We start from the raw sequence: 12,681 nt of genomic DNA, 5'->3' as shown, positions 1-12,681 counted from the left end.
AAACGAGCAGAAAAATAAAACAGGTCGTCGACGCCAACAACATATTTTAAAAGAAGTGTGCAGCACCTGGTATTCCCAGGCGGTCCCCCATCCAGGTACTAACCAGGCCCGACCCTGCTTAGCATCCGAAATCAGACGAGATTGGGCGCATTCAGGGTGAAGTGACCATAAGTGATCTTGCTAGCCACTGTCAACCCTCTTGACAAATGCCAAGATGGTCACCATGCCAAACAAGCAGAAAAATAAAACAGGTCGTCGACTCCAACAATATATTAAAAAAAAGCCTACAGCACCTGGTATTCCCAAGCGGTCTCCCATCCAGGTACTAACCAGGCCCGACCCTGCTTAGCATCTGAGATAAAACAAAATGTGGCGCATTCAGGGTGATGCAGCCGTAGGCGATCTTGGTTGCCACTCTCAACCCTCTTGACAAACGCCAAGATGGTCACCTCGGCAAACAAGCAGAAAAATAAAACAGGTCGTTGACGCCAACAACATATTTAAAAAAAGCCTGTGGCACCTGGTATTCCCAGGCAGTCTCCCATCCAGGTACTAACCAGGCCCGACCGTGCTTAGCATCCAACATCAGATGAGATCGGGCACATTCAGGGTGATGTGGCCGTAGGCGATTTTGCTGGCCACTCTCAACCCTCTTGACAAACGCCAAGATGGTCACCTTGGCAAACAAGCAGAAAAATAAAACAGGTCATCGACTCCAAACAACATATTAAGAAAAACCCTACGGCACCTGGTTTTCCCAGACGGTCTCGCATCCAGGTACTAACCAGGCCCAACCCTGCTTAGCATCCGAGATTTAACGAGATAGGGTGCATTCAGGGTGATGTGGCCGTAGGCAATCTTGCTGGCTAATCTCAACCCTCTTGACAAACGCCAAGATGGTCACCTCAGCAAACAAGCAGAAAAATAAAACAGGTCGTCGACGCCAAACAACATATTAAGAAATACCCTACGGCACCTGGTTTTCCCAGACGGTCAGGGTGATGAGGCCATAGACAATCTTGCTGGCCACTCTCAACCCTATTGACAAATGCCAAGATGGTAACCTCGGCAAATGAGCAGAAAAATAAAACAGGTCGTCGACGCCAACAACATATTTTAAAAGAAGCATGCAGCACCTGGTATTCCCAGGCGGTCCCCCATCCAGGTACTAACCAGGCCCGACCCTGCTTAGCATCTGAGATAAGACAGGTCATCGACGGCAACAACATATTAAAAAAAGGTCTATGGCACCTGGTATTCCCAGGCAGTCTCCCATCCAAGTACTAACCAGGCCCGACCCTGCTTAGCATCCAACATCAGATGAGATCGGGCACATTCAGGGTGATGTGGCCGTAGGCAATTTTGTTTGCCACTCTTAACCCTCTTGACAAACGCCAAGATGGTCACCTTTGCAAACAAGCAGAAAAATAAAACAGGTCGTCAACGCCAAACAACATATTAAAAAATTGCCTACGGCACCTGGTATTCCCAGGCTTTCTCCCATCCAGCTACTAACCAGGCCCGACCCGGCTTCGCATCCAAGATCAGATGAGATCGGGTGCATTCAGGGTGATGAGGCCATAGACGATATAGTTAGCCACTCTTAACCCTCTTGACAAACGCCAAGATGGTCACCTCGGCAAACAAGCAGAAAAATAAAACAGGTCGTCAACGCCAACAACATATTACAAAAAAGCCTACGGCACCTGGTATTCCCAGGCCCTACCCTGCTTAGCATCCGAGATCAGACGAGATTGGGCGCATTCAAGGTGATGTGGCCGTAAGCAATCTTGCTTGCCACTTTCATCCCTCTTGACAAACGCCAAGATGGTCACCTCGGCAAACAAGCAGAAAAATAAAACAGGTCGTTGACGCCAACAACATATTAAAAAAAGCCTGTGGCACCTTGTATTCCCAGGCAGTCTGCCATCCAGGTACTAACCAGGCCCGACCCTGCTTAGCATCTGAGATCAGACCAGATTGGGCGCATTCAGGGTGATGTGGCCATAGATGATTTTGTTGGCCACTCTTTACCCTCTTGACAAATGCCAAGATGGTCACCTCAGCAAACAAGCAGAAAAATAAAACAGGTCGTCGACGCCAAACAAAATATTAAGAAAAACCCTACGGCACCTGGTTTTCCCAGACGGTCTCCCATCCAGGTACTAACCAGGCCCGACCCTGCTTAGCATCCGAGATTTAACAAGATAGGGTGCATTCAGGGGGATGTGGCCGTAGGCAATCTTGCTGGCCACTCTCAACCCTCTTGACAAATGCCAAGATGGTAACCTCAGCAAACGAGCAGAAAAATAAAACAGGTCGTCGACGCCAACAACATATTTTAAAAGAAGCGTGCAGCACCTGGTATTCCCAGGCGGTCCCCCATCCAGGTACTAACCAGGCCCGACCCTGCTTAGCATCTGAGATAAGACAGGTCGTCGACGCCAACAACATATTAAAAAAAGGTCTATGGCACCTGGTATTCCCAGGCATCCTACCATCCAGGTACTAACCAGGGCCGACCCTGCTTAGCATCCAACATCAGATGAGATCTGGGCACATTCAGGGTGATGTGGACGTAGGCAATTTAGTTTGCCACTCTTAACCCACTTGACAAACGCCAAGATGGTCACCTTTGCAAACAAGCAGAAAAATAAAACAGGTCGTCAACGCCAAACAACATATTAAAAAATTGCCTACGGCACCTGGTATTCCCAGGCGTTCTCTCATCCAGCTACTAACCAGGCCCGACCCGGCTTCGCATCCGAGATCAGATGAGATCGGGTGCATTCAGGGTGATGAGGCCATAGACGATATAGTTAGCCACTCTTAACCCTCTTGACAAACGCCAAGATGGTCACCTCGGCAAACAAGCAGAAAAATAAAACAGGTCGTCAACGCCAACAACATATTACAAAAAAGCCTACGGCACCTGGTATTCCCAGGCCCTACGCCAAGATGGTCACCTTTGCAAACAAGCAGAAAAATAAAACAGGTCGTCGATGCCAAACAACATATTAAGAAAAACCCTACGGCACCGGGTTTTCCCAGACGGTCTCCCATCCAGGTACTAACCAGGCCCGACCCTGCTTAGCATCCGCGATTTAACAAGATAGGGTGCATTCAGGATGATGTGGCCATAGACAATCTTGCTGGCCAATCTCAACCCTCTTGACAAATGCCAAGATGGTCACCTCAGCAAACAAGCAGAAAAATAAAACAGGTCGTCGACGCCAACAACATATTAAAAAATTGCCCACGGCACCTGGTATTCCCAGGCATTCTCCCATCCAGCTACTAACCAGGCCCGACCCGGATTCGCATCCGAGATCAGATGAGATCGGGCGCATTCAGGGTGATGAGGCCATAGACAATCTTGCTGGCCACTCTCAACCCTCTTGACAAACGCCAAGATGGTAACCTCGGCAAACGAGCAGAAAAATAAAACAGGTCGTCGACGCCAACAATATATTTTAAAAGAAGCGTGCAGCAACTGGTATTCCCAGGCGGTCCCCCATCCAGGTACTAACCAGGCCCGACCCTGCTTAGCATCTGAGATAAGACAAAAAGGGGTGCATTCAGGGTGATGCAGCCGTAGGCGATCTTGTTTGCCACTCTCAACCCTCTTGACCAAGCCAAGATGGTCACCTCGGCAAACAAGCAGAAAAATAAATCAGGTTGTCGACGCCAACAACATATTACTAAAAAGCCTATGAGAGCTGGTATTCCCAGGCGGCTTCCAATCCAGGTACGAACCAGGCCCGACCCTGGTTAGCATCCGAATTCAGACCAGATCAGGCGCATTCAGGGTGATGTGGCCGTAGGTGATCTAGCTGTCCACTCTCAACCCTCTTGACAAACGCCAGGATGGTCACCTCAGCAAACAAGCAGAAAAATAAAACAGGTCATCGACGCCAACAACATATTAAAAAAAGATCTATGGCACCTGGTATTCCCAGGCGGTCTCCCATCCAGGTACTAACCAGGCCCGACCCTGCTTAGCATCCATGATCAGATGAGATCAGGCACATTCAGCGTGATGTGGCCATAGACAATTTTGTTAGCCACTCTTAACCCTCTTGACAAATGCCAAGATGGTCACTTCGGCAAACAAGCAGAAAAATGAAACAGGTCGTCGACACCAACAACATATTAAATAAAAGCAAACGGCACCTGGTTTTTCCAGGCGGTCTCCCATCCAGGTACTAACCAGGCCCGACCCTGCTTAGCATCCGTAATCAGACGAGATTTGGCGCATTCAGGGTGATGTGACGCCAACAACATATTTTAAAAGAAGCGTGCAGCACCTGGTATTCCCAGGCGGTCCCCCATCCAGGTACTAACCAGGCCCGACCCTGCTTAGCATCTGAGATAAGACAGGTCGTCGACGCCAACAACATATTACAAAAAGGTCTATGGCACCTGGTATTCCCAGGCAGTCTCCCATCCAGGTACTAACCAGGCCCGACCCTGCTTAGCATCTGAGATCAGACCAGATTGGGCGCATTCAGGGTGATGTGTCCATAGATGATTTTGTTGGCCACTCTTAACCCTCTTGACAAATGCCAAGATGGTCACCTCAGCAAACAAGCAGAAAAATAAAACAGGTCGTCGACGCCAACAACATATTAAAAAATTCCCTACGGCACTTGGTAATCCCAGGAGTTCTCCCATCCAGTTACTAACCAGGCCCGACCCAGCTTAGCATCTGAGATCAGATGAGATCGGGCGCATTCAGGGTGATGAGGCCATAGACTGTCTTGCTGGCCACTCTCAACCCTATTGTCAAATGCCAAGATGGTAACCTCGGCAAACGAGCAGAAAAATAAAACAGGTCGTCGACGCCAACAACATATTTTAAAAGAAGTGTGCAGCACCTGGTATTCCCAGGCGGTCCCCCATCCAGGTACTAACCAGGCCCGACCCTGCTTAGCATCCGAAATCAGACGAGATTGGGCGCATTCAGGGTGAAGTGACCATAAGTGATCTTGCTAGCCACTGTCAACCCTCTTGACAAATGCCAAGATGGTCACCATGCCAAACAAGCAGAAAAATAAAACAGGTCGTCGACTCCAACAATATATTAAAAAAAAGCCTACAGCACCTGGTATTCCCAAGCGGTCTCCCATCCAGGTACTAACCAGGCCCGACCCTGCTTAGCATCTGAGATAAAACAAAATGTGGCGCATTCAGGGTGATGCAGCCGTAGGCGATCTTGGTTGCCACTCTCAACCCTCTTGACAAACGCCAAGATGGTCACCTCGGCAAACAAGCAGAAAAATAAAACAGGTCGTTGACGCCAACAACATATTTAAAAAAAGCCTGTGGCACCTGGTATTCCCAGGCAGTCTCCCATCCAGGTACTAACCAGGCCCGACCCTGCTTAGCATCCAACATCAGATGAGATCAGGCACATTCAGGGTGATGTGGCCGTAGGCGATTTTGCTGGCCACTCTCAACCCTCTTGACAAACGCCAAGATGGTCACCTTGGCAAACAAGCAGAAAAATAAAACAGGTCATCGACGCCAAACAACATATTAAGAAAAACCCTACGGCACCTGGTTTTCCCAGACGGTCTCGCATCCAGGTACTAACCAGGCCCAACCCTGCTTAGCATCCGAGATTTAACGAGATAGGGTGCATTCAGGGTGATGTGGCCGTAGGCAATCTTGCTGGCTAATCTCAACCCTCTTGACAAACGCCAAGATGGTCACCTCAGCAAACAAGCAGAAAAATAAAACAGGTCGTCGACGCCAAACAACATATTAAGAAATACCCTACGGCACCTGGTTTTCCCAGACGGTCAGGGTGATGAGGCCATAGACAATCTTGCTGGCCACTCTCAACCCTATTGACAAATGCCAAGATGGTAACCTCGGCAAATGAGCAGAAAAATAAAACAGGTCGTCGACGCCAACAACATATTTTAAAAGAAGCATGCAGCACCTGGTATTCCCAGGCGGTCCCCCATCCAGGTACTAACCAGGCCCGACCCTGCTTAGCATCTGAGATAAGACAGGTCGTCGACGGCAACAACATATTAAAAAAAGGTCTATGGCACCTGGTATTCCCAGGCAGTCTCCCATCCAAGTACTAACCAGGCCCGACCCTGCTTAGCATCCAACATCAGATGAGATCGGGCACATTCAGGGTGATGTGGCTGTAGGCAATTTTGTTGGCCACTCTTAACCCTCTTGACAAACGCCAAGATGGTCACCTTTGCAAACAAGCAGAAAAATAAAACAGGTCGTCAACGCCAAACAACATATTAAAAAATTGCCTACGGCACCTGGTATTCCCAGGCTTTCTCCCATCCAGCTACTAACCAGGCCCGACCCGGCTTCGCATCCAAGATCAGATGAGATCGGGTGCATTCAGGGTGATGAGGCCATAGACGATATAGTTAGCCACTCTTAACCCTCTTGACAAACGCCAAGATGGTCACCTCGGCAAACAAGCAGAAAAATAAAACAGGTCGTCAACGCCAACAACATATTACAAAAAAGCCTACGGCACCTGGTATTCCCAGGCCCTACCCTGCTTAGCATCCGAGATCAGACGAGATTGGGCGCATTCAAGGTGATGTGGCCGTAAGCAATCTTGCTTGCCACTTTCATCCCTCTTGACAAACGCCAAGATGGTCACCTCGGCAAACAAGCAGAAAAATAAAACAGGTCGTTGACGCCAACAACATATTAAAAAGAGCCTGTGGCACCTTGTATTCCCAGGCAGTCTCCCATCCAGGTACTAACCAGGCCCGACCCTGCTTAGCATCTGAGATCAGACCAGATTGGGCGCATTCAGGGTGATGTGGCCATAGATGATTTTGTTGGCCACTCTTTACCCTCTTGACAAATGCCAAGATGGTCACCTCAGCAAACAAGCAGAAAAATAAAACAGGTCGTCGACGCCAAACAACATATTAAGAAAAACCCTACGGCACCTGGTTTTCCCAGAAGGTCTCCCATCCAGGTACTAACCAGGCCCGACCCTGCTTAGCATCTGAGATAAGACAAAAAGGGGTGCATTCAGGGTGATGCAGCCGTAGGCGATCTTGTTTGCCACTCTCAACCCTCTTGACCAAGCCAAGATGGTCACCTCGGCAAACAAGCAGAAAAATAAATCAGGTTGTCGACGCCAACAACATATTACTAAAAAGCCTATGAGAGCTGGTATTCCCAGGCGGCTTCCAATCCAGGTACGAACCAGGCCCGACCCTGGTTAGCATCCGAATTCAGACCAGATCAGGCGCATTCAGGGTGATGTGGCCGTAGGTGATCTAGCTGTCCACTCTCAACCCTCTTGACAAACGCCAGGATGGTCACCTCAGCAAACAAGCAGAAAAATAAAACAGGTCATCGAAAAACAGGTCAAAGCCAACAATATAAAAAGATTCCTACGGCACCTGTAATTAGGTACTATCCAGGCCGGACCCTGCTTAGGCTCTGAGATCAGATGAGATCGGGCGCTTTCAGGGTGATGTGGCCGTAGAAGATTTCTTTGGGCTCTCTCAGCCCTCTTGACAAATGCCAAGATGATCACCTTGGGAAACAAGCAGAAAAAAAAAAAACATGTCAACGCCAACAACATAAAAGAAGCCTATGGCACCTGGTATTCCCATTGGGTCTCCCATCCAGTTACTAAACAGGCCGGACAATGCTTAGCCTCCGAGATCAGACAAGATCAAGCACTTTCAAGGTGATGGGGCCATAGGCGATCTCTTCGGGCACTCTCAACCATCTTGACAAACGCCAACATGGTCATCTTGGGAAACAAGCGAAAAAAACCAAGTCATTGCAAACATTGGAGGCTAAGCAGGGTTGGGCAATCAGTTTCCTTGCCTCAAATAGGCATCTCAGAACTGCCATCTGGCTGCTTCCCGGGTTTCCAACTCCTTCAACTAATCCCATGGTTCCTGTCACCTCCGTCCAGTAGCGGATCAACTTCGGGCATCTCCAAAACATGTGCATCATGTCTCCCCCCATGTTCCCGCACCGGGGCAACTTGCGTCCGGCCGTTCAGCCAAATTGAAAAAGTTTACGAGGAGCATAATAGGTTCTATATAATAAGAACAGATGTGACATCCTCTGTGAGGAGAGCCAAAATTCACCACAGGAAGGATTCCTGTGGCAAATTATAGCTCAGGGGGTTTAGTACACACCCCACACTATATAAGGCCGCCAGCGCGGCGGCCTTGTATAGTGTGTGGTGGTGGTCAGGGAAAGAGGACGATAGGCAGGGTCAGTGTCTTTACTGCTTGGGAACCTAGCACTGTTACAGTGGGTGTTATGTGCCTCCTGCACAGTACACACCTGAAGCTACCCTTTATTACTGGTGTTCAATTTCTGCAATACATGCATCTGCAGTGCAGAAGTTAGAGTGGTTGTTGTGTGCCTCCTGCACAGTATACACCTTATTGCTGGTGTTCTGTTTCTGTAATACAGGAACCTAGCACTGTTACAGTGCTAGGGTGTACAGAGAAGTTGGTATATGTAGAGTCGAGTGTATACAGAAAGGACAGTGTATATAGAGAAGCTAGTGTATACAGAAGACAGGCTTGGGTATACATCAAAGCTGACAGTGTATACAGAAGACTGGTTGGTGTATACAGAGAGTCTAGTGGGTACAGAAGAGAGGCTGGTGTATTCGACCTAGTTTTTACAGTCTAGTGTATACAGAAGACAGGCTGTGGTATACAGAGGGTTTAGCGTATTCAGAGAGTCTAGTGTATACAGTCGGCGAGTGTATACATAAGACACAGTGTTTACAGAGATGCAAGGGTGTACAGAGAAGCCTACAGCATACAGAAGACTGGCTTGTTTACACAGTGTTTACAGAGATGCAAGGGTGTACAGAGAAGCTAGTATATATAGAAGACTACAGCATACAAAAAAAAGGCTAGTGAATACAGAATACAGACGTGTATGCAGATAGAATTGAGTATACAGAGATGCTTGAGTAAACAGTGAGGCTGGGGTACACAGAGAGGCTAGTTTAAAGAGAGGCTAGTATATACAAAGATGTTAGTGTATATAGAGAGGTTAGTGTATAGAGAGAGTCGAGTGTATACAGATAGGACAGTGCATATAGAGAAACTAGTGTATACAGAGGACAGGCTTGGGTATACATCCAAGCTGACAGAATATACAGTAGCTATACAGAGAGTCTAGTGGGTACAGAAGATAGGCTGGTGTATTCTAGCTACTTTTTACAGTTTAGTGTATACAGAAGACTGGCTAGTTTACACAGTGTTTACAGAGATGCAAGGGTGTACAGAGAAGCTGGTATATATAGAAGACTACAGCATACAGAAGAAAGGCTAGTGAATATAGAATAAAGGCTGGCTTCTACGGAGAGGCTAGTGTATGCAGAACACTATCTAGGGTATACAGAAAGTGTAGCTATTGTATATAGAATCCTGGTTAGTGTATACAGAGAAGCTAGTGTGTACAGAAGAAAGGCTAGACAGGCTATAAAGAGAGACAAAAGCTTACAGAAGACAGTTTGGGGTATACAGATATGCTAGTTTATACAGAGAGACTAATGTATAAAGAAGACAGGCTAGGGCATACAGAAGACGGGCTATTGTATGCAGAAGACCGGCTAGTGTAAACATGCTGGTGTATATAGAGAGGCTAGTGAATTTAGAGGGTAGGCTAAATGATAACAGAAGACAATCTGGGCTATACAGAGACATTTCATCATTTCATCTAGCTCACATCTCTAATGGAGTTTGTCTCATTGCCATGTTATGCCTTTTCATTCTTATGCTAAATATAGATTATACTCACTACACGATTTTAATCATCCACATCAAGCATGCAATAAAACTATCATACATCAAAATAAAACATGTACTCTTTTGCTCTATTTTGCATATTTGTAATTCTCCACATCAACTGTCACATTGAGTATGTGACAATCCTGACACACCATCCTGACTTATTTTGCTTTATTTCTTTTTAGAAATAGAGAATACTATCTCAAAATCTGGTTAAATCTATTCACTTCGATGAGTTCTACCGCTAATTGTACGGTAATAAAAAATTTTCACAAAACCATCCATTTGCTACCAGACATGTTGCACATACTAAGAGTAATGTAACTATCGCTCGCTAACGATGTAAACAGTTTTATTGCTTTTCTGACATTAACCGAGTTTCTCTGACATTAACTGAGTATCTCTCTGCACTATGATCTTAATAATAATAATAATAATAATAGGATTGTGTAATGCAAAGATCAACTAGTCAAATATAAGCTTTCTCTTTGGTAATGGCATATCCTTTAAATTTAGACTAACGCAACTATTTCTCGGCCATTTTCAAGCTAAGCTTTCAATCTCTTACCGTTGAACAACGATACTTCCTCCCTGCAATATTAAGCCATTTAAATGTCCTATTGGTCGCCTATATTATACAACTCTCTGAAAAGCATATATGTGGAGAAAAAAACTAGTCTTACGTCTTAATAAAACAGTTTTATTGCTCAACCAGTATCAGCTGTCAGTATCAGCAAATAAACGTTTCCACTGTTTCATTCTATTTCCTGTATTACTTTCCTTTTCTCCACCTTAACTGTCACAGTTAAAACACAGTGAAAAAAACATTTCTTTTTACCGCAGAAAAATGTGAGAAAAGCAGTGTAAGCCGTCTTTCTGCCATATGCTTCATTAAAATTAATCTACCGCTTTTAAATCCATATCAATTACACATAACCTGAACCGTCTTACAATTTTAACATTTACTGATAGCAATTACTGATACTGACTATACCAGTGTAAAAGGACCGAGTAATGGAACTGTGAAATTAATCATTAATCATAATCTCAGTTAACTTAGCTGATAAATTTACTATTTACTCATCGATTTATTTAACGATTTAAACTTAGATTTTTTCAAGCTAAGTCAATTTAATCTAAAATAATTTATACTATATTTTGTTGTACTCTTAAATTGTGTACTGTTGTTCTGTATTTTAGCCGTGCTCATATTTCGTTTTATGTTGCAACCATCGAATCTCATTGCTATTCCGACATTCTGCCTTAATGAGGATATTACTTTCCAACTATGCATTGATCCTTTTTGTGTATTCACTTTATCTAGACCTATATATACTGCCTCAATATTTTCCTAATTTGTTTTGCTATACTTATTATTATTATATTATAGAGATTACTATCTCTAAATCATTGTAAACCTTAAATAACCATGGTTTGTCTTTTTGACATGTCATCCTCTGCCAGTTATTATCCTTTCTCAGCCTTATGCAATATTTGGGGTATATTCACTACATGATTAAAGACACGTAATGAACCTGTTTGATAAACACCTGCACACGTCGTTGCTGTTATTTCGTGTATTTCCACTTAAACCCGACCCTTTATATACTGTCTCAATATTAATCTGAGTTATTTTGCTATATTTACTATTAGAATAAACAGATTACTATCTCTAAATCCTGGTAAACCAACTCACACATTAACATTTAGCCGGTATCTCTCTGCAATAGTGAACGAAATGTGTAGATCACTCATCTCATATCGTATTCTCAGTGCTACCGGAACAACTTTTAAATTTAGAGTAATGCAACGATTTCTCAGTTTTATGAAGCTACTTCAAACTAACGCTTTGGATCTCTTTCCTGTTAAATTAAGCTCTGCAATATTAAGCCATGTAAATTGTCCTATGGCCTGCTAACAATGCTATGTATAATAATCCAAATCTTTCAAAAGCAATATCGTCTCACTGCAATACTTACACTCTGCATTATAAATATGAATAATGCGAATAATGCTAATAATAAAGTCATCTAAAACTCGGCTATAAGTAGAGAATAAAACTATCTTACATCAAAATAAACCATGTACTGCCAAACCAATAACGGCCAATTACTTAACGTATATCAGTCAATGACTTAACAAAATAAGCTTAGCACTCTTTTGCTCTATTTTGTATATTTGTAGTTCTCCACATTAACTGTCACATTGATATCACCACTGACACCACACCACTTTTAACAGCACCAAAATATGAAAAAAGCACTGTAACTCTTTACATGTCTCATAAGTAGTTGCATTAGCAAAAAATAAAGTCCTGTCTTCTTTACACGCTAGCCTTTCTGTATACATTAATCTCTCTGTGTACACAAGCCACTCTATATAGACTAGCCTCTCTGTCTTCAGTATACACGTGCCCGTAATCTATATACACTAGCCTGCCTTCTTTTTACAATAGTCTCGGTGTCTCAGCCTCTCTGCATACACTAGCCTCACTGAATTCCCCAGACTGTCTTCTGTATACACAAGCCTATCTGTAAAAAATAGCCTGCCTTTTGTACTCATTAGCCTCTCTGTATAAACTAGCCGGTCTTCTGCATACTCAAGCCTCTCTGTGTAACACAGTCTCTCTCTGGATTCCCTAGCCTCCATCTCTGCATACCCAGGGCCTTCCTCTGTATAATCTAGCCTATCTGTATACACTACCCTGTCTTTTGTACAAATTAGCCTCTCTGTAGCCGTTCTTCTATATACACGAGCCTAACTGTCTACTCTTGGTTGTCTTTTGTATATACTAGCATCTCTTTATACATTATCTCTCTGTATACACTAGTCCACCTGTATACACTAGCAAGTCTGCATACACTAGCCTCTCTTTGTAACCCAAGCTCTCTCTCTCTAT

The 12,681-nt window shown here is 44.6% G+C and overlaps 20 pseudogenes; all 20 read right to left on the bottom strand.

Moving 5' to 3' along the window:
* Window positions 1-54: 54 nt before the first annotated feature.
* On the bottom strand, window positions 55-173 carry LOC143931478 (5S ribosomal RNA; annotated as a pseudogene).
* Window positions 174-281: 108 nt separating this feature from the next.
* Window positions 282-400, bottom strand: LOC143931658 (5S ribosomal RNA; annotated as a pseudogene).
* A 108-nt stretch (window positions 401-508) lies between these two features.
* LOC143932648 (5S ribosomal RNA) lies at window positions 509-627 on the bottom strand (annotated as a pseudogene).
* A 109-nt stretch (window positions 628-736) lies between these two features.
* LOC143932405 (5S ribosomal RNA) lies at window positions 737-855 on the bottom strand (annotated as a pseudogene).
* A 384-nt stretch (window positions 856-1,239) lies between these two features.
* LOC143932218 (5S ribosomal RNA) lies at window positions 1,240-1,358 on the bottom strand (annotated as a pseudogene).
* Window positions 1,359-1,467: 109 nt separating this feature from the next.
* Window positions 1,468-1,586, bottom strand: LOC143931553 (5S ribosomal RNA; annotated as a pseudogene).
* Window positions 1,587-2,121: 535 nt separating this feature from the next.
* Window positions 2,122-2,240, bottom strand: LOC143932418 (5S ribosomal RNA; annotated as a pseudogene).
* Window positions 2,241-2,693: 453 nt separating this feature from the next.
* LOC143932224 (5S ribosomal RNA) lies at window positions 2,694-2,812 on the bottom strand (annotated as a pseudogene).
* Window positions 2,813-3,026: 214 nt separating this feature from the next.
* Window positions 3,027-3,145, bottom strand: LOC143931902 (5S ribosomal RNA; annotated as a pseudogene).
* Window positions 3,146-3,253: 108 nt separating this feature from the next.
* LOC143931499 (5S ribosomal RNA) lies at window positions 3,254-3,372 on the bottom strand (annotated as a pseudogene).
* Window positions 3,373-3,934: 562 nt separating this feature from the next.
* On the bottom strand, window positions 3,935-4,053 carry LOC143932251 (5S ribosomal RNA; annotated as a pseudogene).
* A 357-nt stretch (window positions 4,054-4,410) lies between these two features.
* LOC143931221 (5S ribosomal RNA) lies at window positions 4,411-4,529 on the bottom strand (annotated as a pseudogene).
* Window positions 4,530-4,865: 336 nt separating this feature from the next.
* On the bottom strand, window positions 4,866-4,984 carry LOC143931477 (5S ribosomal RNA; annotated as a pseudogene).
* Window positions 4,985-5,092: 108 nt separating this feature from the next.
* Window positions 5,093-5,211, bottom strand: LOC143931656 (5S ribosomal RNA; annotated as a pseudogene).
* A 108-nt stretch (window positions 5,212-5,319) lies between these two features.
* LOC143932572 (5S ribosomal RNA) lies at window positions 5,320-5,438 on the bottom strand (annotated as a pseudogene).
* A 109-nt stretch (window positions 5,439-5,547) lies between these two features.
* On the bottom strand, window positions 5,548-5,666 carry LOC143932404 (5S ribosomal RNA; annotated as a pseudogene).
* Window positions 5,667-6,050: 384 nt separating this feature from the next.
* On the bottom strand, window positions 6,051-6,169 carry LOC143932571 (5S ribosomal RNA; annotated as a pseudogene).
* Window positions 6,170-6,278: 109 nt separating this feature from the next.
* LOC143931552 (5S ribosomal RNA) lies at window positions 6,279-6,397 on the bottom strand (annotated as a pseudogene).
* Window positions 6,398-6,704: 307 nt separating this feature from the next.
* LOC143932072 (5S ribosomal RNA) lies at window positions 6,705-6,823 on the bottom strand (annotated as a pseudogene).
* A 109-nt stretch (window positions 6,824-6,932) lies between these two features.
* LOC143932157 (5S ribosomal RNA) lies at window positions 6,933-7,051 on the bottom strand (annotated as a pseudogene).
* Between the last annotated feature and the right edge of the window lie 5,630 nt (window positions 7,052-12,681).

The sequence above is a fragment of the Lithobates pipiens genome, unplaced genomic scaffold, assembly GCF_037356315.1.
Source record: "Lithobates pipiens isolate NorthernLeopardFrog02 unplaced genomic scaffold, aLitPip1_a1.2 Scaffold_25, whole genome shotgun sequence".
In the NCBI taxonomy this organism is placed as follows: Eukaryota; Metazoa; Chordata; class Amphibia; order Anura; family Ranidae; genus Lithobates; species Lithobates pipiens.
The sequence above is the reverse complement of the archived record's forward strand: the minus strand, read 5'-3'. Positions and strand labels throughout refer to the sequence as shown.